This window comes from Bombus affinis, chromosome 6, assembly GCF_024516045.1.
Source record: "Bombus affinis isolate iyBomAffi1 chromosome 6, iyBomAffi1.2, whole genome shotgun sequence".
Classification (NCBI taxonomy): Eukaryota; Metazoa; Arthropoda; class Insecta; order Hymenoptera; family Apidae; genus Bombus; species Bombus affinis.
The window spans coordinates 16,118,994-16,144,520 of record NC_066349.1 but is presented as its reverse complement, the minus strand read 5'-3'; the positions used below and the strand labels follow the sequence as shown (position 1 = coordinate 16,144,520).

At 43.5% G+C, this 25,527-nt stretch overlaps 1 protein-coding gene and 2 long non-coding RNA genes across 5 annotated transcripts in view; 1 reads left to right on the top strand and 2 right to left on the bottom strand.

Moving 5' to 3' along the window:
* LOC126917424 (uncharacterized) overlaps positions 1-25,527 on the bottom strand; it is a 46,010-nt gene that overhangs the window by 1,998 nt on the left and 18,485 nt on the right. For all 3 annotated transcript variants that reach the window (XR_007710933.1, XR_007710934.1, XR_007710932.1), the window contains exon 2: positions 1,007-7,056. This is a non-coding gene — a long non-coding RNA (uncharacterized LOC126917424). The remainder of the gene's footprint in view (positions 1-1,006; positions 7,057-25,527) is intronic.
* The window catches only part of LOC126917391 (uncharacterized), an 88,280-nt gene continuing 69,537 nt past the window's right edge, over positions 6,785-25,527 (top strand). Inside the window, exon 1 of the mRNA XM_050724198.1 lies at positions 6,785-6,934. The gene's annotated coding sequence lies outside the window, so the exon portion shown is untranslated. The remainder of the gene's footprint in view (positions 6,935-25,527) is intronic.
* Positions 22,720-25,270, bottom strand: LOC126917432 (uncharacterized). Its single transcript, XR_007710943.1, has 2 exons — positions 25,165-25,270; positions 22,720-25,062 (listed from the first exon to the last, which is right to left on the bottom strand). It is a non-coding gene; the product is annotated as an uncharacterized LOC126917432 (long non-coding RNA).

Genomic DNA, 25,527 nt, shown 5'->3' with positions numbered 1-25,527 from the left:
AAGAGAGGAAAATTGCATCGCTACATGATATTGCTAAATAGGTTAGCAATGGAAATAGCGAACACACACATGTACGAGATATTGCAAGAAGTTTAATGCGAACAACGCATAATGCATATCTGTATAAGATATGCTCGACAGGCTTCCTTTAACCTCGATCGTCATTTTGTTCTTCTTTCTGCATTATCTGAAAGGCCTCCCAGGTCGTGGCTCCTACTATGTACATATAATGTACTGAACCAGTATTACAGTGTTCCACGAACGTGCCTCTATGCGTTGCATTGCGTTGCGTAGCGTTGTGTGCGCGCAAGTGTCATTTATGTACACCGTAGATGTGACTATTCGACGTGAAACGATAGCGAACCATGGGATTGTTTTAGAAACAAACGGCATTTTGCTTTCCGCTTTGCATATCGTTATCTCCTATTGCAGCTTATGCTTGAAACGCAATTCCTTCTTTCATCTATTTTTGAAGAAGAATATAATAAAAAAGGAATAAAAGGCAAGAATTAAGCGAATCCATATTTTTACGAATCCGAATTAAAAAATGGAATCTAATCGTCTGTAATTAGAGAAAATTTACGCATCGTTTATACGAGCAAGTTAATGTTCACATTTACATATACGAACTCATAGCTAAGTTTTTATCGTGTAACATAGTGAATTGTTCATTTTTTGTGTTCAGAATAATTTGCATGCATCTCGGATACAGAACGAGCGAATGCCAATTCCTATTATCGGAATTACCGTAATGAAAGCACGTGGTGGGAATAGTTATCGAACTTATATTATCGGATCTATTTGATTATCGATACTGTTTTATCTATCGACGTATCTACACCGTAAACGAAGTTCTACCGTATCACGTATGAAAATTGGAAGGGAACACGAGTTAACGGAAACAACGTAATGCATAATATTCAGCTAAGATTACATAGCACTGTAAATTAGAGAGAATGGAATATTTCAAGCTGTTATGCTTGAATATTTGCATATGGGTACTTACTTCGACTACGTTAGACTGTCATAAGGATGAAGTTTCGTGAATTTGGTCACCAGCGAGTTTGTCCGGTCGAAATGTTGTGGATAATTCGGAGGTTTTTTACGGATGAATGAGTCAGAGGGGAAACGTTGGCACGCCACGGGTGAACGAACACCGAGAGAGCACCCGGTGTATCGAACCAAGCAACAGGTGTGACTCGTGTATCTCCGCTGGGTACATTACGTGAATAATCCTGCTGGTCGTTACGTTGGCAGGTGTACGTAACCGCGTTCCGTCTAGAGTCGCGTATGTCTCCACGGGGAATGACGCGAACGATCGCTTTCTGCGATATTATTTCATTGCATGAACTATGTGTCAGATCAGCATGCGCGAACTGCATCAACGTTTTTATAGATTCTACCGCTAGATATCGTATCGTTCGCGCACGAAAAACTCGATTACATCGACTCGCGAGGTATCAACCGTCTCGGTTAACCGTTCAGTCCGTAACAACTTCGGATAAGTTCGATTAATCTTCGAGGCTTACCTCTGTTCGGTAAAAATTGGGGGTGTGGTTCTGAATTACGATTCCAAGAAATTTTGGTAGAGAAGAACCGATGCCAAAGATTTCTCTTCAACGACAAGATATGGGAACTAATTAAAATTCCGAACAATAAGTTCGGGATCGCTGCTGATTCGTAGCACGCACCTGTGAAGCAAGGCGAAACGCGCAGCAAAAACAGAAGCAAAAAGACGGGGTGATGTCCGATCGAACGATTTTCTCTGGCCCTTTAATCAAGAAGGAGGAACCCGCAACGACGTAGCGCGTAATGAGTAATGACATCTGGTCGGTATAGGGCGGGGCTAACAGGTCCCACGCGGTCTCCATGGTTATGCGTACATGTTTCTACGCGTACACCAACACTATCGTCCGGTTTCTGCTCGTTCAAACACTTACGACTCGGTTTAAACGACCTCCATCCGTGCGACTGCTTCTCTTCTCGTATATACGCTGTTCGTATCGTATCCGTGTGTAAAGCTTCGTGCAGATTTATGAGATTAAAGTTATTTATGCGATGCCCGAGTATGAAGCGGAGCCCCTGTTTTGTTAGAAAAAGTTGATTAATTTAAATATTTCATTGGCATAGCGATTTAAGACTTCGAATAGAAGAGTTCGATTCAAATCTTTCCTGGCTATTTGCTAGAGACGTTTCTTTCTAATTAAACTACGTAATGTTTGAAAATCATGTATCGTAGTAAATATTATTATAACGCGATCGAATATTATAATATAATGATATTTACATCGAAGGAATTCCATTAACATCGTCGTTAATATTTAACACCGTATTTGTCTCAAAGTACGTGTTTCTGCTCTTTGAATCGTCTTTCTTTCAACTTGCGACGCAAGGAACGCACAACGTGTCCCCGTGAACTTTCCACCGTTTCCCCGCGAAATGAAATATTTAAAAAACCGTCTCGTCGACGAGTTAGCTGGAAGGATCGAAACACACCTTGATTTTCATAGAGTTTATTAGCTAACGTACCTCGATTGCGTAACAGTGAGAAACGCGTGAAGCGCGATTATAAATCCATTTCATAACGTTGACTGTTAGTGCCAGATACAGACGTATACGCGTGTATATCGAAAGTGCAATATGTTCGCGTTAAAGCATCCGCCTGCTAAATACGGTATAAGCGTATCTTACAATCATACCGAGTGATACTGTTGCAGCGTTTCAGCTTTGTCGCTGACGTCTGAATCGTAATTGCGTACGAAATATTATAGTCCGCGAATAGGGTTTTCCTAATACGGCTATACCTTCTATGGAGAGATAAACTACCCTACATTAGGATGTCTAACATCCTCTCTAACATCTTGTATAGAGGAACGAGCCGGGTTGTGTAACGGTTTAATAACAAGAACTATATTACCGGCGTAAAAGAGCGAGAATATGCTTGCTGCGCGTGATCCTCCGTTCGTGTTTTATAAAAATACATGCAACTGGTCGTCCGTGTACGGAAATATTTCTTACCGTTTTGTACGTTAATTGACACCACAGATTGCGCTCCCTACAGTGGAATATTTCTGCCGTTGAAAAAAAAAAAAAAAAAAAAAGGAAAAAAGAATAAACCGTATTCATCGACGATGGATCGTAATTTGCGACGGAGGAACGAGGTGGGGGGGGGGGAGATCTTTTTCGCGAGGACCTTTGTTACCTTTTCGTCCGCTTATTAAGGCGTGCGTAGTAAGGACATTGTAAAATTCTGCAAAGCTCGTTTACGTACAGTGGATCGTCGATGCGTCTTGCGAATTTTCGAATTTACGTTACACTGCCAAGCAGATGTTGGTTTTGTTGCAATTCGATACGTTCACCTTAAAACACGCAACATCGTACGTTATCCTGGTTAATTTGCGTCGTGTAGGAATCATGTTAAACGTTTCCACGGACAAGATATCTATGTTGGTGGAAAAGGTTATGCGCGAAGGAAGGGCGAGAAAGTGGTCATTACGAGCGAATAGCCGCGTCGAAGTTGTGAGAACCATAGTGTCCCGTGACTGCGTTATTAAGCAAAAATATTGCACCATTTTCAGAGCATTAACGAACAAGTTTTACAGGGGAACGTAAACCGTGGCCGGCTCGTATATTAAGCTGGTTTGAATGTTCTATGAACGAATACGACAAATCCGTGCTTCGGTTCTGACCTTCTTTGGCGCGACAGCGTGGGCGCATTTACTTCAGACGGAATTACAGTCTGCACTTACTCCATCTTACCTCAGTCATTTCAGTATAAGTAACTGCAATCGTGAACCGTGACCGCTGCTCGTATCATCTGGTTTACGTAATTACGTACGGATACACGCGTACGTGTACCTGAATACACAGAACGTGGAATCGAGAAGTAATACGCCCGGAAATGACCACCTCTCGGTGGTCCTACGATCAAGGAATTTAGAATTCGTCGAGAGTATAGGAAGAAACTGGTTTTACCTGAATCACGGTTTTACCATTGGAAAAGGAATCGATCGCACGTTAGTCAGGACATTGTTACAAGTTGCTACGTTATCTGGAAACGTTATGTCGCCATCGCGGGAAGTAATAATTCCAATTTTCGCGTTCAAGATCGAGAACAGAACGTTTAAGATTTTGCAATTTTTACCCCCATTTTCCGTACCATTATCCACTCGAGCAAACGTCGGTATTAACTTCCTTAGCAATTATTCGAAGCTGATACTTTAATTTATTTCACACACATACCGTCTAATCGTTATACTCGTAACAACATGATGTAACAGAAAGCGTACGATTTTAATCGATCGTTTAAAGTACGTTGCATCGATAATTGCAATGTATTTCTTGTTTTTCGATCGTCCTTCGATCGTCGTTGTTACGTCTTCGAATGGATAGATGAAATCTAATATACGGATCATTCGAGTACAATATCATAGCGAGGAAACTTGGTCAAAAGCCAGGGAATGTAAATCACGTAGATAGGTTGATCTTTCTCTACGCGCAATTGTAGCGGATATGCAAAACTAGAGTAAAGTGCCAGATGCCGTTTAACGATTGGAACGAGCGCGATTCAGGCTACATATTACCTTTGCACTCGATCACGTGCGTTAGTGTATCGTAGTGTAGTAAGTTGTTTTCATTGGAAATTTATATTCGTATTCTTCTAGGACAACATAATCTGTACGATGAAATATTGGTCGATTAAATTTCATTATACTTTTCTATGATCCTTGACGGGCACTTTAACGATGTTTTCGTCGTTTTCTCATCGATGTTTTAATTACTTTCGTCATCTTCGTAACTGTATCACGCGTGTCGTTACTTTAAAGATCTGTTATAACCAAAGTATCATGGCATATCAAAGTCGTATAATCGAAGCATTTAATAAAAAGCATCGTCTTGTTCTCTCGGACAAGAAATTTTTCGATATTTTGGATCGTCTCGATCGCATTTGCTTCGAGCAAAGAAATGACGGCGCGTTAGGCTGTTCGTACAATCAGAGCAATAGAGTCGCATATATTGTAGTTTTCCTACTTGCCCAACGCGGATATCGCGTTACGTACATAATGTCGAGTAAAAGTACTCGCAGATGCTTGAACCCTTATCGTTTATCAACTGATTTAGCCGTTGTTGAAAGAACTGTGACACGGTAACGCGTTTTGCTTCCGCATATGTTGTGGCACGCTTATCGCATATGGAAACCTCCGCATAAACTACATCTCGTTCGTGAAACTCTAAACTCGCTGTTTGTATAGTTGTAGGGATTTTTATAAAAGCGAGTTAGCGTCGATATCGATGCACGATAAACGATATCCGACATTTCTCAACCATGACGGATCGGTTTCTATTTTGCAAGGCAAATAGCACTTGACACGTTTGTGCATTGCAAAATTTTACAAATATACGAATCTCGTTACCTCATCCACTTGGCAGGCCACGCTCCAATTCGAATCGAAACACTAGCATGATTCGTTTAACACATTTTCTGCAACAATTTATTACATCTGCTGGTTTATATTCGCCGCTATTTAACGCAAAGTATTTACGCCGCATTGATATAGCAATAGCCGCGCGACTGCCGAAAATTTTCTCATCCAATCGCATCGTTCGTGTCGTTCACAAATCATAAACACGTCCCTGCGGTAAAATTATGCGCTCGCCTTATCCACTCGTATCGCGTAAATTACGAGTCAACGGTAGACCGGTTTCGGTCGAACTGAACCCGAAACGAAAGAGAAATGTTCATTTTTTATATTTGAAATACGAGAAAGTAAATTTCTGGAATGGCTACAACGCTATCGCGACTGGCATCTAAATCTAATTTGACGAAGCAAAGTGTTTGTATTTTGACAGGATTCTATATTTTTCATTTACTTGTTATAATCCTTACTGAAAAAACAAACGAACAAATAGAACGCGAATGATCGATATTCGTTGTTCGTATAGAGTATATCGGTAATACGAAAGCAACGATTTCTTTTCCCGGTTATGTTGGCGAAACCGGTGTACTTGGTAGTCACGTTGACTCGATTCATTGACAGAAAGATCCGAATGAGCGTTGGAAATGTCCGAGGCGCGGCGACGAGCGCAAGCGGTTCTCGTTCGGCGGAGCCGCCCGCGCAGCGGCTCGGCCGCGCCGAAGGGGGCCGAGATTGGCCGAGGCCGAACGAACGCGGACGAATAGTCGGCTCGAATCGCACTGCCGCGATGCATCGGTTCGAACGCGCGCACGGGCTGGCTGTCTCGCTTGTCTCCCTAGTGCGTCGTTCGAGGTTCGTCCTCTCTCGTTTCTCCGTTATCGCGAATCGCGACGGCGCGGTGGCGTGTTCGGGTTTTCGAAAATACGCGCGCTACCGCGACCCGTCACCGACACCGGCGTCGTCTCACCGCGCTCTCGCCTGACGTTTCCGACGTCACCGGTAAGCCCGCAAACATTTTCCCCGAGTCCGACTGACTGACTCGATGAACTCGTTGCCCGCGTGACACTTGAATACGATCGTCGACGCGCGCGCACGTCGTTATCCATCGACCGACACGCGGTTTCGAACATCGTTCGTGACAGATTCTCACCGTGTCTCATCACGCTTCGAACTTTGTGCAACGTTTCCACGCGAACCTCTTGCTGCGTCCGCGTAATCGTGCTATACGTCATCGGGGGTTAAACGACGAGCGACGAAGGAAGACAAACGCTTGGAACACCGAAAGTGTGATATATGTGCCAATTGTCGAACTAACCTTTACGTTAGTGCATGCACGTGCCGCGTGGCTGTCTACGACTTGAAGTTTCCGCTGTTATACGAAATACGCGCCGATTAGCTACGCGAGGACCACAAGTTCTAAAGTTTTGTTTTAGAGGAGAAACGGCAAAGGGTCGATAGATTGACAAAGTGAGAAAAGCGCTCCCAGAACCAGGCCCGTTATGGATTCCTATCCGATGGTGAGTCGTTTCTTGATATCGTTGCACATCCTTCTCCAGGTGTGTTGATACGCTGACATCATCGCATTTTTCTTGGCCGCGTTCAAATTGCTGCCGGTGTTAACTTCCGCCATGTATGCATACTGGAAAAATTCCAAAGTTTATCAACCCTGTGCGATCGGAATCGAATTCGGCATTTTGTAATTTGCCCGTATTCTCGTACTTTCGTAATCAACGATCTATCTTTACGCATTTCTACCAAATTAAATTTGCACGTAACATACGTGTATACGTTTAATATACAGATTTCTAATACAGTGATTAGGTAATATCGCGAACGTGCGATTTCACGGATCGTACAAATTTCCGATCGTACGTAAAATAATCGAACGATCGTGGAGATGACGAATCAAGTTTCTCGTTAATGTTCTCGTCGTTGTTATATTATATACGTTCGTTTTACCATGTTCGTCGTTTTAATTTGCACGGTAAGAAGAAGAATAGGAAACGTCCATTGCCAGCCTACTACTTTACCGGAAAACATAAGAATGTAAATATGTTCGTAGCTTTGGGATAAAAGAGACGATATATCATCGTTATACGAATTTCGTAGACCACACAAGACGGATAGCTTTGTTCGATTTATAACTCGAAGTAACTCGGATATGTCGAAACAAAGTTTAACTACCTAATATACGTGCAACTCCGCGATCGTAACTACTAGATTAGTCAAATTTCAAGCAAATTGCCAGTCGTTTACTCTAGCAACCGGTTTCGAGCATTCCGATCGTTAAATTTCGTCGAATCTGGTAAAGATCGATTATCGAAAGGCAATGTCGCTGCACGTTTGCAACGAATAAAGACATTTCTTATTATTGGTAGCGAGCATTCGATCGGGACAGCGAGAGTGCTATTATGTCATCAAGCGCGATAGGCACAATGAGTGCCTAAGGATCGGATATTTTCATAATCGTGAACGGAATGACAATAATGACCAGCGTATGTTACCGCCTCTGGAAAAGGCCATTAGCGAGCCGTGCAAATGTAGCAATTCGCGCGTCACCGCAAAAACAAGCCGTCGTTTGGAAAATTGCGATTCATCGCGCGTAACGATCGCATTTTGTTTTTTTATTTATTAGTTTTTGGAACACAAAGCGGTCGTACTTTTTGCAACAAAATTTCCTTTTTACAACTAGTCCGTATACGAGCAACGTTGGACATTTTTCTTAGCGAATCATCGAGATGCACGTTGCCACGTGGATATTTGGCCGTACGTAAGAAGGAGATGCATCGTAGAACCGAGATCTTTAAAATTGCGAAACGTTGGAAGCGAGATTTAACGGATCTACTAAACGTATTTCTCGTACAAATATTCCTTCTGATTTGTATAAAATTTTCCACGGAACAGTCAAGATTAAGGTGACTCGTTGTTGCGGCGGAAACTCCTCGTATTTCGGGGGGAGCAGTTGGCAATTAATTGGAAAATTATCGCCGTATCTTTGCAACGTCGCTTTGCAATAATAAGGCAGATATATCGAAGGAGCAAAACGCGAAGCAAAGTCGCGCTCGGCTAGTTGCTGCAACCGCTGCAGATGAGCTCTCCGGATTGAGCGGCACGATAATGATCTCTCCACGGTGTTATCTTGATCCTCGCAAACTCGCTGCCGGAGAATACCTTGCGAGTTCCAATTTCGTGCAAATTATCCACTTCTTTGCGTCGATTTCATTCGTAAACGCGAGATATATATTCGTCGACTTCTTAAAAGCTGGCTCTTACGCGCGACTAAAATTGTGTCGTTGTTCCTTGCGACCCCGGAGGACCAGATCTCTGGATTTAATACGAAGATAACGATCTGCTCGCGTCCTTATCTCGATCTTTGTTACCTCGTTGAAAGGAACGCTACCGATGTTCCACTTTTAACCAAATTATCGTCTTCCTCTTCGGCCTCTTCTGAATTTCATCGATAACGCGAGATGCATATTTTACCGTTTCTTAAAAGCTATCGTTTACAAGGAATAAAAGTGGAATCGTTGTTCGTGGCGATCGCGAACGACGAGATCTCTAGATTTATCGGCAGGATAACGATCTTTTCTATAACGGTATCTCGATCCTCGTAAGTTACTATCTGTAGCGAATGAATTTTCGATGCTCCGATTTGCTACAAACTACCGACCCAACGTCCGCATTTCCGACGTCCAGTTTTATCAGCCGCTCGTTCCTTGACTTTCTAAAACATCACTTTTACGTAGAACGTGAACGCGATTACGCTCGTAGTTTGATGTTTATATCGGACGATCGTTTTACTATGTTCGGTCGGCCGATTAATTAATGCACATAGCAAGCACCGGTACTTGATTTATCGCACAGCCGAGGCACGTTTCAGGTAAATTGCGTGTTACGGAAATTTAAGAGGTAAAAGCTTCGGTAGATTTTAGGAAAATCGAGATCGACGAGATATGGAATCTCCAAGCTTTTCGTTCGACGGTTCAATTCGGTTCGGCACTGTATTGCTTGGCGACTAAGCGATCGCGGATTTTGTCAATAGGCGGTCTTATCACGTTCTTTTGTTTTGTCGACGTGTTCGAAGCACCTAGCCTATATCGTTTTCTTATTGTTTGGGCTTCCAGCTTTAATTTTGTAGTATCGTAAACTATTATGATCAGTTTAATAATGATAAATGGATTAAACAGATGTTGATTAAACAGAAAACAATGGCTATTAAACGCGAACTAATTGCAACAAACGTATAATAATTAAAGCAACTAGATAATTAATTAATAATTCTCTTCAACGCAAATTCAACTCTCTCTTAACAACGCCAACGACTCTATCTCGACAACGCAATCCGCACTCTCTGATTTCTCAATTCATACTGCTGTTAATTCGTTTATCGTCCCTTAGCAAACTCTTGTCTTAGCCTCGCTACGCACATGCTCAGCAACCGCTTGTTTACAATCCGCACGACGTCCCCCTCGTCCACGACACTACAATTTAGTAAAAAAATTGTATCGATTAGATATTTAGTTTCGTTTTTATCCCAATTTAAAAATGGAAGAATAAGACGCGCATTTCAGACGTATTTTATCGTATTAGGTCGTCCGAAAAGTTTCTTTCGTTTTATAAGGAAATAATGGATGCACAAGATTTTCCGTTTTATATTATTTTGTCCAATTACGTACGATCCATTTTCTTCTATCAAGATAAAGATCACAACGTTCGATAGATTATAGATATTCACGTTTGTATAAAGATGCGTCGTTGTAAAAGACGTCTGTGTAAAAGAAGACACTTTTCAACAATAACAACCTAATATTATTTGCGAAAAGGCAAGAACGCATCGCAAACACGCAAGAAGTTATGTAGCGTATATGAAAATGAAGCGTTGCGAGAAAGGCAGCGTGAAAATTGCTTTGGCAAATTTCGCTCTGCTGATTTTTCATTGAAAAATGCTCAGAAAAATGATCTGGCCGCCCGGTCGAAGTTGACGAGACCCATATCAAGGCCGTCATCGACTCAGATCGTCATAGCACAACGCGTGAGATTGCAGAGAAGCTCGATGTATCGCATATATGCATGGAAGAAAAATTAAAACAGCTTGGCCATGTGAAGAGACTCGATTTATGGGTCGTCAGCTCGAGGAAATTCATTTGACGCAACGCATTAGCATCTGCGATTCGCTTCTGAAACGCAACGAAATTGATCCATTTCTGAATCGACTGATTACTGGCGACGAAAATTCGATAGTTTATAACGAAGTTAATCGGAAAAGATCGTGGGTGACGCGAGATGAACCAGCCCAGACGACGCCAAAAGCTGTGATTCACCGAAAAAAGATTATGCCGTCAGTTTGGTGGGATTATAAAGGAATTTTGTACTTTGAGTTTTTACCAAGAAACCGAACGATTAATTCGAACGTGTAAGTCCAAAAACTCGCCAAACTGAGCGATGCAGTTGAAGAAAGGCGGCGAGAATTGGGAAATCGTAAGGGTGTTGTTTCCGGCATGACAATGCAAAGCCCTACACGTCTTTGTCACTCGCCAAAAATTATCGCAATTAAGTTGGGATGTGTTGTCAAATCCACTATATAACGCCTTCAGATTACCATTTATTTCGTTCCAAATTTTTAATGACGCTGACCATGTAAAATCACATTTTATTCAGTTTTCTGGCAAAGATCAGAAGTTTCACGAACATGGAATTATGACACTGCTTGAAAGATGGCAAAAGGTCAATATCTAATTAAATAAAGTTATAGTTTTAAGCAAAAATGAATTTTCCTTCTCATTTAAAATACGCAAACACCTAGTCGCCAACCCATATATTTTCTATAGCTCGATACAAGCTGTTAGCGTCGTCGAAACAATTTCTGGCCTGGTTATCGTTGGCGACGCTAACAAACATACAGGTCGTAGCATATCGAGAATATGGTACTTGGAGAGGAAACAGAGTGGATCAGTTTGACTGGCGAATAGCTGGCGTAACTCTTGTCAAGAGCCCGGAGCGTGATTCCCGATACAAGCTGTATAATTTGCGAAGCTAACCCCGACGAGAACACCCAAGCAAGGTCCGATCCATCCGGAGGTATATTTAAAAAGAAGGAATGCGCGTCCGTTTGTTTCGCTTTGGTTTATTTAGCGGGGCTACGCGGAGAGTCACAAAGAAATTCCAGGCTCGTCGAAAGGTCAAGATCGGGTTTATTTACTTGGAGCCGGAGAGCGGCGTGGAACGAGGCGCAATTAATCGCCGAGCTATCGCGATATCCCCGGAAGGAGGCCCGTAAACCGGCAGAAATAACCGGCTGGAATTTAACGCGATACAGAATCGCGTTATTAGTCAGCGGCAGCGCGGATCTCTCATCGTCGGATCGCTGGCGGAGGATGGCGCGGTCGCGAGTTCATCGAGCTATCCTCGTAATCAGCTCCGCTTTACTCAGACTGCCGCGGTACCGGCTATTATTTCGACCTTCCCGCGCATTCCATGACGCGACTGCTACCTGCTTTTTGTTTCCTTGCACGAACGAAATCCTTGGAATGGTCCGTGGATGAAGTCATTTCGAAGGAAAAGAAACGATGGCGCTCATCGCGGCAACCTTGCTTATTCGCCATCTTTTCGCCAACTGTTCTGGCCAGCCTTGTCATTCTTTTCGACAGTTTATCGCGATCGATGAAACCATCGAGGCAGATGGTGGACGGCCGTGAACGCGCGACGCTTTGTCGCGGATAACCGGGATGACCGCAGCAACGACGAGATCGCTACGCCGTTACGAATTTTCCTTCGATATTTTCTCCTCCTTTTCGCTTCTTAGGCCATCTTCCTTTTTCGGTTCCTCTTCAACAGCTCGAATGGTACAAGTTCGGCGGTGTCGGATGTGTACGTTGGACAGCAGAATCTCGAAACACGATACACGATACGATTGTAATTTTACGTACAGCGTGGAACACCGGCCGACGAGTGTGCTTTATAAGGTGCTTGTTAAATTTTACAACCGGTCATTATGCCCTCGATTCTGGTAAAACTTGAGGAAATAATAATAACGCGCGGTTTAACCGTCTCCACGTTCCCGATACGTCCGCGATGCCACGTTTTCGGTTTCCCTACGACCGATCTCACGCGAAGAATGGCCCGATATTCCGTAAGGAGATCCGCTTTCGTGCGCCTAATTCCACCTCGTCTCTTCTTTCATCCTCTCGTCTTTTGTGCTTCGATAAGACAACTAAAAAATCCCAAACTCAATCGTCGTTGCATTTTCTACCATCAATTTGCCGTTGGTTAACGAGCGATAGAACGCGTCGTATTTTCTACCAGTCGCGTGGTCTACTTCAAACTAAGAGAACTTGAAAGTAATTTAACGCTGTACCGACATCCCAGTCGCAGATTCTCCCTGGCGCCGGCTCTGTTTCGGTTTAGACTCTCCGATACCATTCTTTTCGTTCATCGCGAACGGTACGTTTTTCAAATTGGTACAAAACCGTGGCAGCTTATAAAACAACGCAACTGACGCAACTGAGCAAGGTACCTTAGTACCAAATAAGAAATTACTGCTCAAACAACGAGAAAGATCGTCGGCGACAAAAAGCCGATTAACGGGCTATCGATCGGTAAGCGTCGGTAACAAAAAACCGATTAATCGGCTATCGGTCGGTAAAGCGTTAACGTACGACGAGACAAAGAGACAAAATACGAACCGTATGAACTGCATATTCTAAAAACCGACACGAGTGACTCTGCTGTCGCGTCCTTTTCGCGACAGAAACTGAAACAAACGCGACGCAAACGTGCCACAGACGTTACATTTCCTGTATTTATCTTGAAACCTTTAAAACACAAAGTTATCGAAGGTTGAACAAGACGACGGGTATAAAGTAACGCGAATAGAAGACAGCGAAGGACGACGACGTTAGCGAAACCTTTCGGCTGCGATGACGATTTTATCGATGCGTCTTCGGAGATCGAAGATACGTATTATGCATGCCGGAGGAAATATCGAGCGAGGATGCGTTGAGAGAGGAAAAGAAGATGCGAGAACTACCGGATGACCGAGACAGTTACCGAAAAAAAGGAAGCTGCGAAAGAAAAAAGAAAAGAAAAGAGACGGCATCACGCGAAAGTTATATATATTTTTTCACTATATCTACATCGTTTTTTATTTCATTGCTTCGTCTTTACGTAAAATGATATTTCTGATAGAATTCTCGCAGAAGATTCCATCTCGCGCGTACATCGAACACGATCTTCCTTCTGTTTCTTTTTTTTTTTTTCACTTTGCATGGTCGTCGTGGTCGTCCGAGTCGCGACTACGATCTCTCGAGTTATTTTTTATCGGTGGTCGTGTGTCATCGAGAGGAAAAACGATGTACGTGTGCGCTCGATCGACGATAAACGAGCGTGTACGTGCTCGTTCCCTTGTCTTCTTGACATACATAATAACGCGCATAATTTCGCCATAAATTATCAGCCGGATATATTCTAATTCCGGTGCGTGGGTAAACGGTTATTATTGCAGGTTCGCGATGACTCGGAATCGCGGAGAATCGCCACGGCATCGTTCCGATGCTCTCGACGATGCCTGGAAACTTACGATGCCATATGGGACACGTCCGAGCACGCAATAATTTATGATAGCTTTCTTAAAACGATGCTGGATTCCAGCTGGTGAAGCGTGCGTATAAAGTATAAACGAGGATTGATTGCATCCTCCGGGTCTCTGCTATACATACGCACCTGAGCAACTGCAGATTGTTTAAAGCGAAGCCTCGATGATTATAGGGTCCGATCGGCTCTTGGGACGTGCGAAACGATTATTTAAACGTCACGTTCACGGCTACAGATCTACGGATTTCCAGGCGTATTCGCTCGCTCGATTCGTCCTTTCTTCCTGCGAAACGATTGCGAAACGGTATTCAAGGGAATATTTTCACATCTTCTTGTTCTTTTCAATTTACGATACGTCGAACGATTAGTCGATAGATGTTTCCAATTTGGCTGTATCATTTGTCCTATTTTTCCATGACGATCTTCGCCGAGAATTTCGATAATCACGGTATTCGCAGAGAAACCGCGGCAGCTTTCTAGATTCACGCGTCGAAACCGGTCAAGGAGTTTGCACGCTGGCGAAAAATTTAGATCGATTAATATTTGTCACGTTCCACGAACAAGGTAAACGCTATAAATTATACGGCAGATTTTATACGAGTCGTAGAACCCGATCGTATAATCGCTATGCTTTGGTCGTGGAAGCGTTATCAGCCTCGCGATCCACCGAGTTCACCGTCGATCGAAAATCGGCAAATCGCTGGTTCGATCGTTAATTCGTTCATAGATACGCGCGATAAAACTGGCTGTGCGTATAGCGCGGTATCGCGGACACGCGTTTCTCAGCCGCGTTATCCGCCGCCGTACCTAGCCGCGCCGCAACAGTACCTTCTTAACGTTCTTGTATTTATTCCAAGAGAAATAATCACCGTCCGGTTTGTGATTAATAACTCTACTAGTTGCTCGCCGGTCAGCCATTTTCATCGTTGTTACTCGCACACGGCCAGCATTTAGCAGACGCGGGGATACGGCGAGTTGGCCGCGTGGGCTTATCTGGATCGCAATGTTCCATTCAAAGGCGACCACAATGGCATTGAGAGATCCTCGCGATCAATTAAATATCACCGGTATAAATATGAGTTAACGAGGAAGGCCGAATCAGCGTCGGATTTGGTCCCGAACCTGGTCCAACAAACGTCTCGCGATCCAAATCGATAAATCGCGTACGGTGTTGCGGCCTTTACGTCCAATCGATCGCTTTCGAAACTCGACCGCTCGGAAGGTGTCCGTGGGGATGGAACGCCACGATGTAATTGGCCCTGATAAATTACGCGTTGCTCAATGATCGCGCGTTATTACGAGTTAACTTCTTTATTTACGATCTTTATTTAAGCGGCGAACGCGGACCGCCTTGTAAAATCTTTGTCGTACCCTCGGTAAAAGAAGTTTTCCTGCATTTACACAGCTCGTGTAAACGCTCGCTTTGTAACGTAACATCTGTAGAGGATGGTTGGTCGTGTGGTTTAAACGACGAGATACCTTGATATCGAAAACAGTCAAATATATTTTAAGATAATAGATACAGAGAATGTACTAACTGATACGCTAAGACTGTGTATTCGTCTATTAAGAGGGTGTCCTGAATTAGAATGTTCTAGAACAGCATTTTCTTGCGATTCTTTTTGGAATGGAAAGAAAGAGACGAAGTTATTGGATTTTGAGGTATGGTTTTATATGTATTTAACGAATACAAAAGATTTCTTTTAAAGTAAAAGGAAAAATTATAACAGATTTCTAAGCATATTTCACGGGCTGCGGTTTTCAATCGGCGGGAAAGATCCACCTCGTAATTCTTGAGTGAAATAAGAAACAAAAAAAGGATTAAATTATTATATATTCTTCTTCCGGGTAACTAAACAACGGCAGAGAAACACGTGAAATTAAAAATTTTGGTAAGTTTAAAAAAAAAAACTTTAAGGTGCTATAACAATTATTTAAATAAACTGTTTTTCTGCCGTTGTTTAGTTCACCCAGAAGAAAGATATATAATAATTTAATCCTTTTTTGGTTTTTTCTTTCAGTCAAGAATTACGAGGTGGATCTTTCCCGCCCTGCAGCGACAACACGTCCATGAAATAGGCTTAGAAATCCTCCTTTTTACTTTAAAAAAAATTCTTTTTTATTCCTTAAATATATATAAAACCATACCTCAAAATTCAATAACTTCGTTTCTTTCTTTCCCTTAAAAAAAAAAAAATCACAAAGAAAACGCTGTTTTAGAACATCCTAATTCAGGACACCACCTTAAAATTAAAATCGCCATTTAAATCGCTCGAGACTGGGACTGGAAAACTCGTCACCTTACGATCGCGTTCGTTTACTTATACAGGTCGGGGGAGTATCGGAAAATTTAAATTCCGCTTTGTTGCACGTAGCGGCGACATTGTTTCACCCGGAGTTTATTTATCATTGCATTACGCACGTTCTAAGGATGTTGATGCTCCGAGGCAAAACAGCGACATGATTCGAATTGTCGTCTAGCTCGTGAGCCGCTACGCATCTACCCGCGAATCCGGATATTTCATTCGCGATGTTTATGTTTTACGCGTCGATTGCGTTATGCGCGACTATTCGCATCGCTGTAATTTCCACGTTGCTTTATAGTTTTCGATTACAAACGGTTATTCTCGGTGGAGGAAAACGTCGGTTCGTGGTACAGGCGCGCGCGAGACGAGCGTAATAATATTCACGAGTGTGAAATTGCAAATGATCGGTGCAGTTACGCCGGGGATAGCGGTACGATTAAACGAAACAGGCGCGAGGAAACGAACCTGGAAACTCTTTCGATGGTAGTGATATTGCTTTTGTAATTGATTCGAATTAAATCGAATTGCGATTGATTCGAGGTATAGTAATTTTTATCGAACCGCGAAAAGGAATAATCGGAGCGAGCAACGAATAGAGCAACCGATAGATTGGTCGAACGAAACGTCGGTAGCTAATCGATTTGAACGCGCGAAGATTTATTTCACTCCGTAAGCCATTTGCAAGTGCGATACGTGGAATACGTAGGAGAGACGGTGAAAATGAATCGCTCGTTTTCTTGCATTTAGTAGGTTGCTGAACGACAAAATGGAAAGTTAGGCGTAAAGAAAGAATGGTAGACGCTGGAGAAGCCTCGTAGCAAAAGGATGTACAAAGTTGACGGTACCTGGATAAAATGAAAGCGACAAATAACGCAGGGTTTACGACGTATAACCGAGGGAATGTAATTTTTAACACTAGAATTACCGATAGTTAACGCGAAGCTATTTCTACCAAGACCGGTCGAAATGACTTTAAAAGATACGTAATAATAGAATATTTTTGTATTTATCGATTTATTACTTTCTTACAGAAGCAATTCCATGTTATGTAGTACATCCTTGGTATTATTAATCCATCTAGGATCCCTAAACGAGGGTCGACACATTTATAAAATCGTAGAACCAGTCATTTTCACTGGCGTGGTATTTCTAGCGTCAGCATCTAGCGGGAATTTTCCTGATAACTGATATCGTCATATCGAATGATGTAAAAATTTTAAAAACGCGTGGCAAGTTGTAGAAAACGAGGAAACTGGTTAATCGGGGTTCGATAAACGGATCGCAGCACCTTTTCATATTTTGACAAGTACCAGTCATTTTGAGTAGCCTCGATACAAAATTATTTTCAGTTTGAATACAGTTTGAACAAAATAAAATTCATTACATTATTCTTTTAGCTATCGTTGCGAAAGTCATCACATTGCGAAAAAAGACACAGTAGGAATTTAAAAATAAAATCGTAGAACCAGTCAATTTGACCGTTGCGGTAGTTCTAGCGTTAAAACGCAAACAACGTTCCCTGTTTGCTTTCAAAATGCGACTTGGTCAGCTCCGCAAGAAAATCGATCGTAACGTAATATCGCGTCGCGTTTCTCCGCGTCGATGAAAAGTAAAAGAAAGGACGAAAGAAAAGAAGAGAAAAGAAAGAAAGAAGGTTAATACCACGGGTCGGTTGTTCGATGATATTTTAATTCGACGTTATTAGCGGTAATTTTATTTTACCATATAAAGGGCAGACTTCCATTAGTACTGTAATTGTGGTTGGCGCTCGTTACGCGGAACAGAAAGAGACGGATCGACCGGCTCTTCTTCGTCCGCCGCTTATGACATTCTTGTTACTCTTTCGACGAGGAAGAAGAAACGCGTTCTTCGTCTGCCATCGGTGCACCGCCAGTCCCTTCTAGCCGCTGTTTTCTTCCGTTCTTACCGCTTGCGTGCTTAAAATCCAGCTAACCTAGGTCCCCGTCAAGCGTGACGGGACTACGATGAATGGGACAAGAGTCTTCTTCCTCGTCGCCGATGAATGAGACAACAGTCGTACGCTCTTCTGCCTCGACTTCTCAGGAACTGGTCGATGTTGGTCGCCACTCGTTAAGCTACTCCGTACGTTCCAAAGTGACTGCGTTAATTCGTTATATTCCTCGTATATTTCTCGTACATTTGCATCCTCGTTTATTGGCTGCGCCGTTTCTTTGTTATTCTGACGCATTTGCGGTCCACCCGATGTCCCTCGAGCGAATACGAAAGCGCAAAGCGCGTTACCAGCAAAGATAGATAGGTCAGCGTGACATTTTAGCGAAAACGAACGAGCAAACGGAGGATCGTTTATCGAGTTTGCCTAGTCGCTGAGGTTTCTTCTCGCACGACGGATTCTCCGGTGGAAGGAATCGCGCAGCTCGGAATAAAGCAAGCGACGCCAATGTGTTTAGGATGCTTTTCGTGCGAGGAATCGACTCTTGGACGTTATCTCCGATGTACCATAGATCGAGGGGAAGAGAGCATGTTCTTGGAACTTTTTACTCTGCCTTCGTCGTAAACAAGTGAATGAAGGCACCAAACGAACCTGTCTCAACAGCATACTCCGCAACCATGTTTGGCAAGCCCAAAACGAGACACATGGTCCACGCGAACTTGGCAAAAAACACCTGCACTGACCCGTAATTCACGGCGGAGCGGAGATGGTGGAAAGCGTACCGTTCGTTAGTGGTCGAAGGGTGGACGCTGGCCGTTGAAAACATCGGCGCTAAACACACCTAATCTCGGTTACGTGACCGAACGAATGAATGAGCTTGGTGCCGGTATAGAGACTCTGGAGGGTACCACTTAGACGGGAACGAGTATGCTATCAGTGTGCCGGTTATCGCAAAAAAGCCGGGAATAACGCGGCTGGCTGGCGCTGCCGGTTCTTCCTCGCGATCAACAATGGCGATCACGTGTGCCGCGGCGCTTCGTTTTGCGCGCGTGTGCGCTTCCAACGTGTTTCTGTGTATGTAGGTTCGTGCGTATGTCGCATAGTCGTGTCGTCGGTAGCCGACAAGATCCCATAGACGGTGCGAGGGGGTTGTAGGAAGGGGTTAGAGGCACGCATGAATGGAAGCTTCATTCATGTGGTCGGTCGGCTTTCCTCGTATACACGCCGCGCCGCCCCGCTTGCCTCCGCCTTCTACTTTTGTTTCTATCGCGGGGCCGAGCGTCGATGTTACGCGCGCGCGTTCCTCCCGCGAACAATGCGTTTCAGCAGCGCGTTGCATCAGCTTCCTCGCGTTCACTCCAGATTTACCTTACTCTCTGGATCTCGATCATGGCCAAGATACCAACGCGTAAATTAATCGACGCGCATACCTTCTACCTTCGGACTTTTACCTTTCTTTTCCCATTTTTCGATACTCCATCTCGCCAATTATCTATCGTTTGCTCGATACCTGATCGTTATTGGGGCTAACGCGTGCAAGTTGCAGCGATCGCGTTCGTAAATGACACGTTCCTGCGATCTACGGCCTCGATCGTCCGGCGCGCCTCTATCTTTTTGAAATTGAAGTCGTTCGCCTAGTTGCCTCGTGAGATCGCAACGCGAGATCAGACTCGATCGGAGCGTACTCGGTGTACGTTCTTTCGCTGCGAGTTTCGAAAACTCGTGGCACGAACGAAAAGCGGACGTACACGTTGTTTCGCTTTGCCTCGTTGCTAGCTGAAAACGTTTGATCGTGTTTCTTAAACGCGATTCTTAATTCATTCGCATCCAAGCACGGATTGTTACGCGCGCTGCGACTGCTTTTTATTTCAGTCGCAAAGTACTTTTCAGATGCGAGAGATCGCGTTTGACCCGTTTGTCGGCATCTCGCCTATATCGGTTTATTATTTTCTAAACAAGCCTTACTTTCGTTGTGAAAATCTTTTCAACCGCCACTATGAGTAAGTACCGTCGATCCTAAGGAAACTTAACAAATTCAAATTTAAAAAATATCCAAATTTTACGATGTAAACTAAAGCGATGCGTCGCACGCTTATCTGAACGTACTCGAAGAGGAACGTTCTTTAAATGCCATATTTCCGATGTGCCATTACGTATCGACCATTTTAAAGAATTCCACGAGAAACAATATCGTTTAATTTCCATTTTAATCTAAATAATCTTTTTTAAATAAATGATTTCTACTTTTTCCCTCTGTTATAAAGAACGTAGGATGCGACGTTTGCGAGGTAACATCGTCTGCCAATCGTTTTGGACAGTACATTTTCGATAAACTCCATGAAGAATTCGGATGTCATTTACTGCGTCTTACTGATGCCTTCAAACGGCTCCTTAAGTAGGGCCACGATGCAAATGGTTTAACCGATAGCTTTCTTCTCCGTTTGAACAGTCGCTCGGCGTAAATTATCGCTTTCTACTCGGTGCAACGATCTAGCGCGCCGATCGACGCTCGGAACGGCGATGCATGCGGATTAGACGCTTCATCCTTGGAGCGCGATTGAGCGTAAATCGGGGGCGTTAGGAATAAAACGATCGTCGTGAGAAACCAGAGTAACCTATTCTATGCTCGATTATCATTCGGGTCACGGACTTTTGCAATAAAGCGTTCCAATTATCTGACTGCGTTTTTACGTCGCGATCGAGACAAGTTTCGCAGAATGCAAATTAATACTCACCGACGAGAATCAGCGGATCGACCACGGTGCGACCTTTGTCACGGATCGATATCGTTTAACAGCAGCTTTCCCGTAGAAATACATAATCGCGTGACAGGCCAAGTTCCTCACCAGTAACAATCGAGAGGCAGGAACTCGTAAATCAAGGCTCGATCGTGCAAGCCGGATAAAATCATCGTGCTCGTGACGCTAAAGATAAAGGTGCGAATGTGTGCGCGTTACCGCGCTCGTACACAGTGATTCATAGAAGGCGTTCGATTTTCTCGTCTTTCCGATATTCCAAAAGAAGCAGAAGGTTAGTGGTTCGCGATTCATCTCCGATCATCTACTTTATCGAATACAAAAGACGATTACGTCTCGACGAAACTTTGAAAACATTATTTCATTTCGCGTCCAACTTGCTCGTGTAAACGCAAACTCGTATTGTCCGCGACGATGGAGAAACGATCGATAGGTTGTCCGTGGATTACGCGAACTCGGATTACGATACGAATCGTTTCTCTTTGGACGCCGCGTGGCACGACTCGTTCTTTTCGCGACGTTTCCTTCTCGTTTCGTATCTCGTAAACCACGAACGGTAATCGGTGTTGGTCGATTTCGTTGGAATCGCTCTGTAGAACGCATACTCCGCGGCAGCGATAAATAAACGCTGGGCCGGATCGTTTTATATCGAGCTGCTATCTCGAGTTTTCCTTCTCGACTGCTGCCAGGCTCGTCTTATATGGGATAAGGGCTGCTTATGTGCGGCCACGTACGTATTCATATAGGATCGTTTGCACGTCGCGCGGAGACGCAACCGCGTCTATCTTTCCCCGGTTACGAGCGAAACTTAAGTACTCGTGCGGTTTGATGAATGGACCGTAGGACAGACGCAGGCACGTGGGTGGAATTACAGACGATTGGCCGTGCAACGTCGGCGCGATGGTTTCTTATTGGAAACGCGTTGAACGATGTACGGTGAACGATGGTTCGCGCGATACGAACGTTTCGACGTTTAAAGTCCGACTGCGTCGTAAACTCTGGTTTCGTGGAAAAGTGGCTGGTGCGCGGCTCGATCCGCTGGAAAAGCGTTTGGGGAAAGCGTTTCTGCAACTTTGATATTCGTCGTCGGGCGGACGTGAATTTTCACGCGAACGTTTCGCATCCGGCGTTAATCGAAAAGCGACGTCGTAACTCGCGGAAAGCTGCGACTTTCGGCTTCTTGGAAATAAGCAAAGCCTGCACTACGGTGCTATGGATATATAAAGGAAAGAACGCGCGAAATAGCTGGAAACGTTATCACGGCACCATGAACAAGTCGGAGAGATTTGCGATGGATGGCGCGTGTTACTATCGTTCGATTTAAAGAGAAAGTTATGGATCGTGCGGATTAAACGGGGCAAATTGTCGCCAATCGCCATTCTCTTTAACGATCCAATAAAATCTTATTCGCCATGCGCTTCGTTATCCAGCTTTTCTCAGATTACCGGCGTGCTCGGGCATCTATGCATCGCTGCAAACGTATAAACCTCTATTTACGATTATAGCGGCAAGAAGCCACGATATCTTGCGTATAAATTCCTTTGTTTTTGCCAGCGGCCATCCATCGTCTTCCAGCTTCTCTTCTTATTTACGATTTTCACCAGCTTCTTAGCGTTTTTACGCGAACCGCCGTTATTACACCGAGCTTTTCGACAATCCTGTTCCGTCTCTTTCGACGATCGTGTCACGTAAAATAAAAGACGGGTAGCTCAGACGAGGAGAAAATAATAACACGTAGAAAAATACAGAAGAGAGTTTATTTCTTGAACTCTGAGTTTACACCGACTGCGATTTCGTTCTGAGCTCCAGCCGTGACTTTCCAAGACCGAAGCTCTTACAATTTGACTTTCGGTGGGATCTGTTCCTTTTTTTCTTTGTCACCCCTCGATATCTCCACTACGTTGTAGGCGTACGCGACCGTTGCCACGCACCCCTTCTTCTAGAACATTCGGTGGAAGGACCGTGGGGATATCGATGACTGATTAGGCGATATGCATCGTCGCCAAGGCCGTCGCATCTTTATCTTCATCATCGGTCCATCGGATTTGAAGGGTGCCGGTCGTGACAATCGCCAGGTTAAATGCGGCGTCACCATCCTATCGCTTCGCATAGACACCGAGTGGTCTATGACCATTTTGTCTAAGACAAAAGACAAGGGGTTGCTAGGGGACGATCAACGAATTAACAGCAGTATGAGTTGAGAAGCCAGAGAGTGCGGATTGCGTTGTCGAGATAGAGTTGTAAGGGGTTGTTAAGGGAGAGAATTGCGTTGACGAGAATCGTTAATTAATTGTCTAGTTGTTTTAATTATTATACGTTTGTTGCAATTAGTTCACGTTTAATAATCATTGTTTTCTGTTTAATCAACATCTGTTCAATCCATTTATCATTAATAAACTAATCATAATAATTTGCGATACTACATTAATATATCGTTTATTAACACTAGAACTACCGATAGTTAACAGGAAGATATTTTTACCAAAACCAGTGAAAATGACTGATCTTGAAAAAATACCTGATAATAGAATATTTTTATAGTTATTGATTTATTACTTTCTTACAGAAGCAATTCCATGTTATGTAGTACATTTTTGGTATTGTTAATCCATCTGGGACCATAATCCCCAAAAGAGTGTTGACAAATTTATAGAATTGTAAAACCAGTCATTTTCACTGCTGTGGTATTTCTAGCGTCAGCATCCAGCGATTTAGCGATCGATCCGGAATTTTCCCGATATCTGATATCGTCATATCGAATGATACGCGGTAGAAATTTAAAAAACGCGTGGCAAGTTGTAGAAAACGAGGAAACTGGTTAATCGGGGTTCGATAAACGGATCGCAGCACCCTTTTACACTTTTACAAGTACCAATCATTTTGACTGGCATCGGTGTAGGTAGCTTTGATGCAAAATTATTTCCAGTTTGAATACATAAAAAACAAAATAAAATTCGTTATATTATTTTTTTAGTTATCCTTGCGAAAGTCGTCGCGTCATTGCGGAAAAAATATAACACGAAGTAGGAATTTTAAAATAAAATTGTAAAACCACCGATTTGACTGGTGTGGTAGTTCCAGTGTTAACCGTTTTCGAAAAGCATTCATTCGGTATTCGAACAAGCGAACATTTAAATTTTCATGATTTTCAAACCGTCGAATTTTACGCATTCCTAGGAAATAAGTGCAAAAATGCACAGCATTCGTGCGTAACGTACGAAGATCTACAAAATATCTACGAGAAATATTTACGAGACGAAAGAAACTCTGCTTAGACGCGATCGTTTGCAAACAAATACGCTTTTGCACAAAAGTCCTCGGTCTAATAATTTTTTTCCTTCCTTCAACTTCATTCGTTTCGTGTCCTCCGCGCGTCCTTCGAACGATAAGCTTAAACTATATCGCCCTCGCGAATCGAAACGGAGCGTGAACAATTTTTCCTCCTTTTCCTCCGATACTCCTGCAACTTGTCGCGACGACGAGACACAATTCCCAAAGACGAATCCGCGTTTCCCTGGCACACGGCAAACTTCTTTCCATGGTATACGCTTTGAAGTAGCTCGAAAGAAACGAGGAATGTTTACGAGGTTCGCTCGGCGTCGGTGTTCTCTTCTAGGAATGTACGAGGCACCTCGAGTTGCCGGACGTTTCTCGTTCGACGATCTTATTTGTAGAGGCAGCTATTATCTTCGAAAAACGCGGCTGAATAATGTCCGGGTTGACGATGCGCTGCTGCTGGAATACGATGTTTGATGAATGAAGGCGAAGAAGAAGCAGCGAACCAGACGAACGAGGTCTGGCTGGCTTCCTCTCAATGGGAAGAGTAGTCGGCCGGTCGCCTTTTTAAAGGCTCGATCCCGCGTCGTTAGCCACTGATAATTCGTTCGGTCGTTTTGTCCGTATATGGCCGGCCAACGAATCGAGTTAACTCGTATTTATTCCTTTTCTTGCCTCCCCGTTGCTTTATGATGTCTACCCTCGTGTCGTGTAATTATTAATTCTCCGGCAAAAACAGCTTTGTTCCATGCTTTTAGGCTACGGAGGTGTTTGTCACATTTGTATAGATGTAGTATCTAAATAGTCTAGAGCAAGGACAAGAAAGGATGTTTTATTCGAAGTTAAGTTTAGTTTTGTTTTAACAAGCGATACCCAATATTAAAAAATTGATTACGATATCTTCGTACGTCTTATTCCGACACTCGGCTCTCAACTTCCGTCTTCTCGGGTCAAAAAATGCCGACCCTCAACCCTAGCATCCTTCTCCCACTCTTTTACTCGTTTAGCTTTGACGTCACCAAGGCATACGCTCTTACTTACACTCTCTCTCTCCTTCTCTCTTTCCCAGCACTCTTACGATCTTTAGTTTATACCTTAAATTTACAACTTATACTATCCCGAGAAACTCGAACTTAAATATACGATAGACCAAGCGTATACCCCCCTCTTTTTTGATATTACATAGATATCGGCGTTAGTCTCGAGATAAAATCCTCAGCTTTTGGAATGAATTTTTGCGCGAACCGAACGCGTTTGTTAGAAGAAACTCT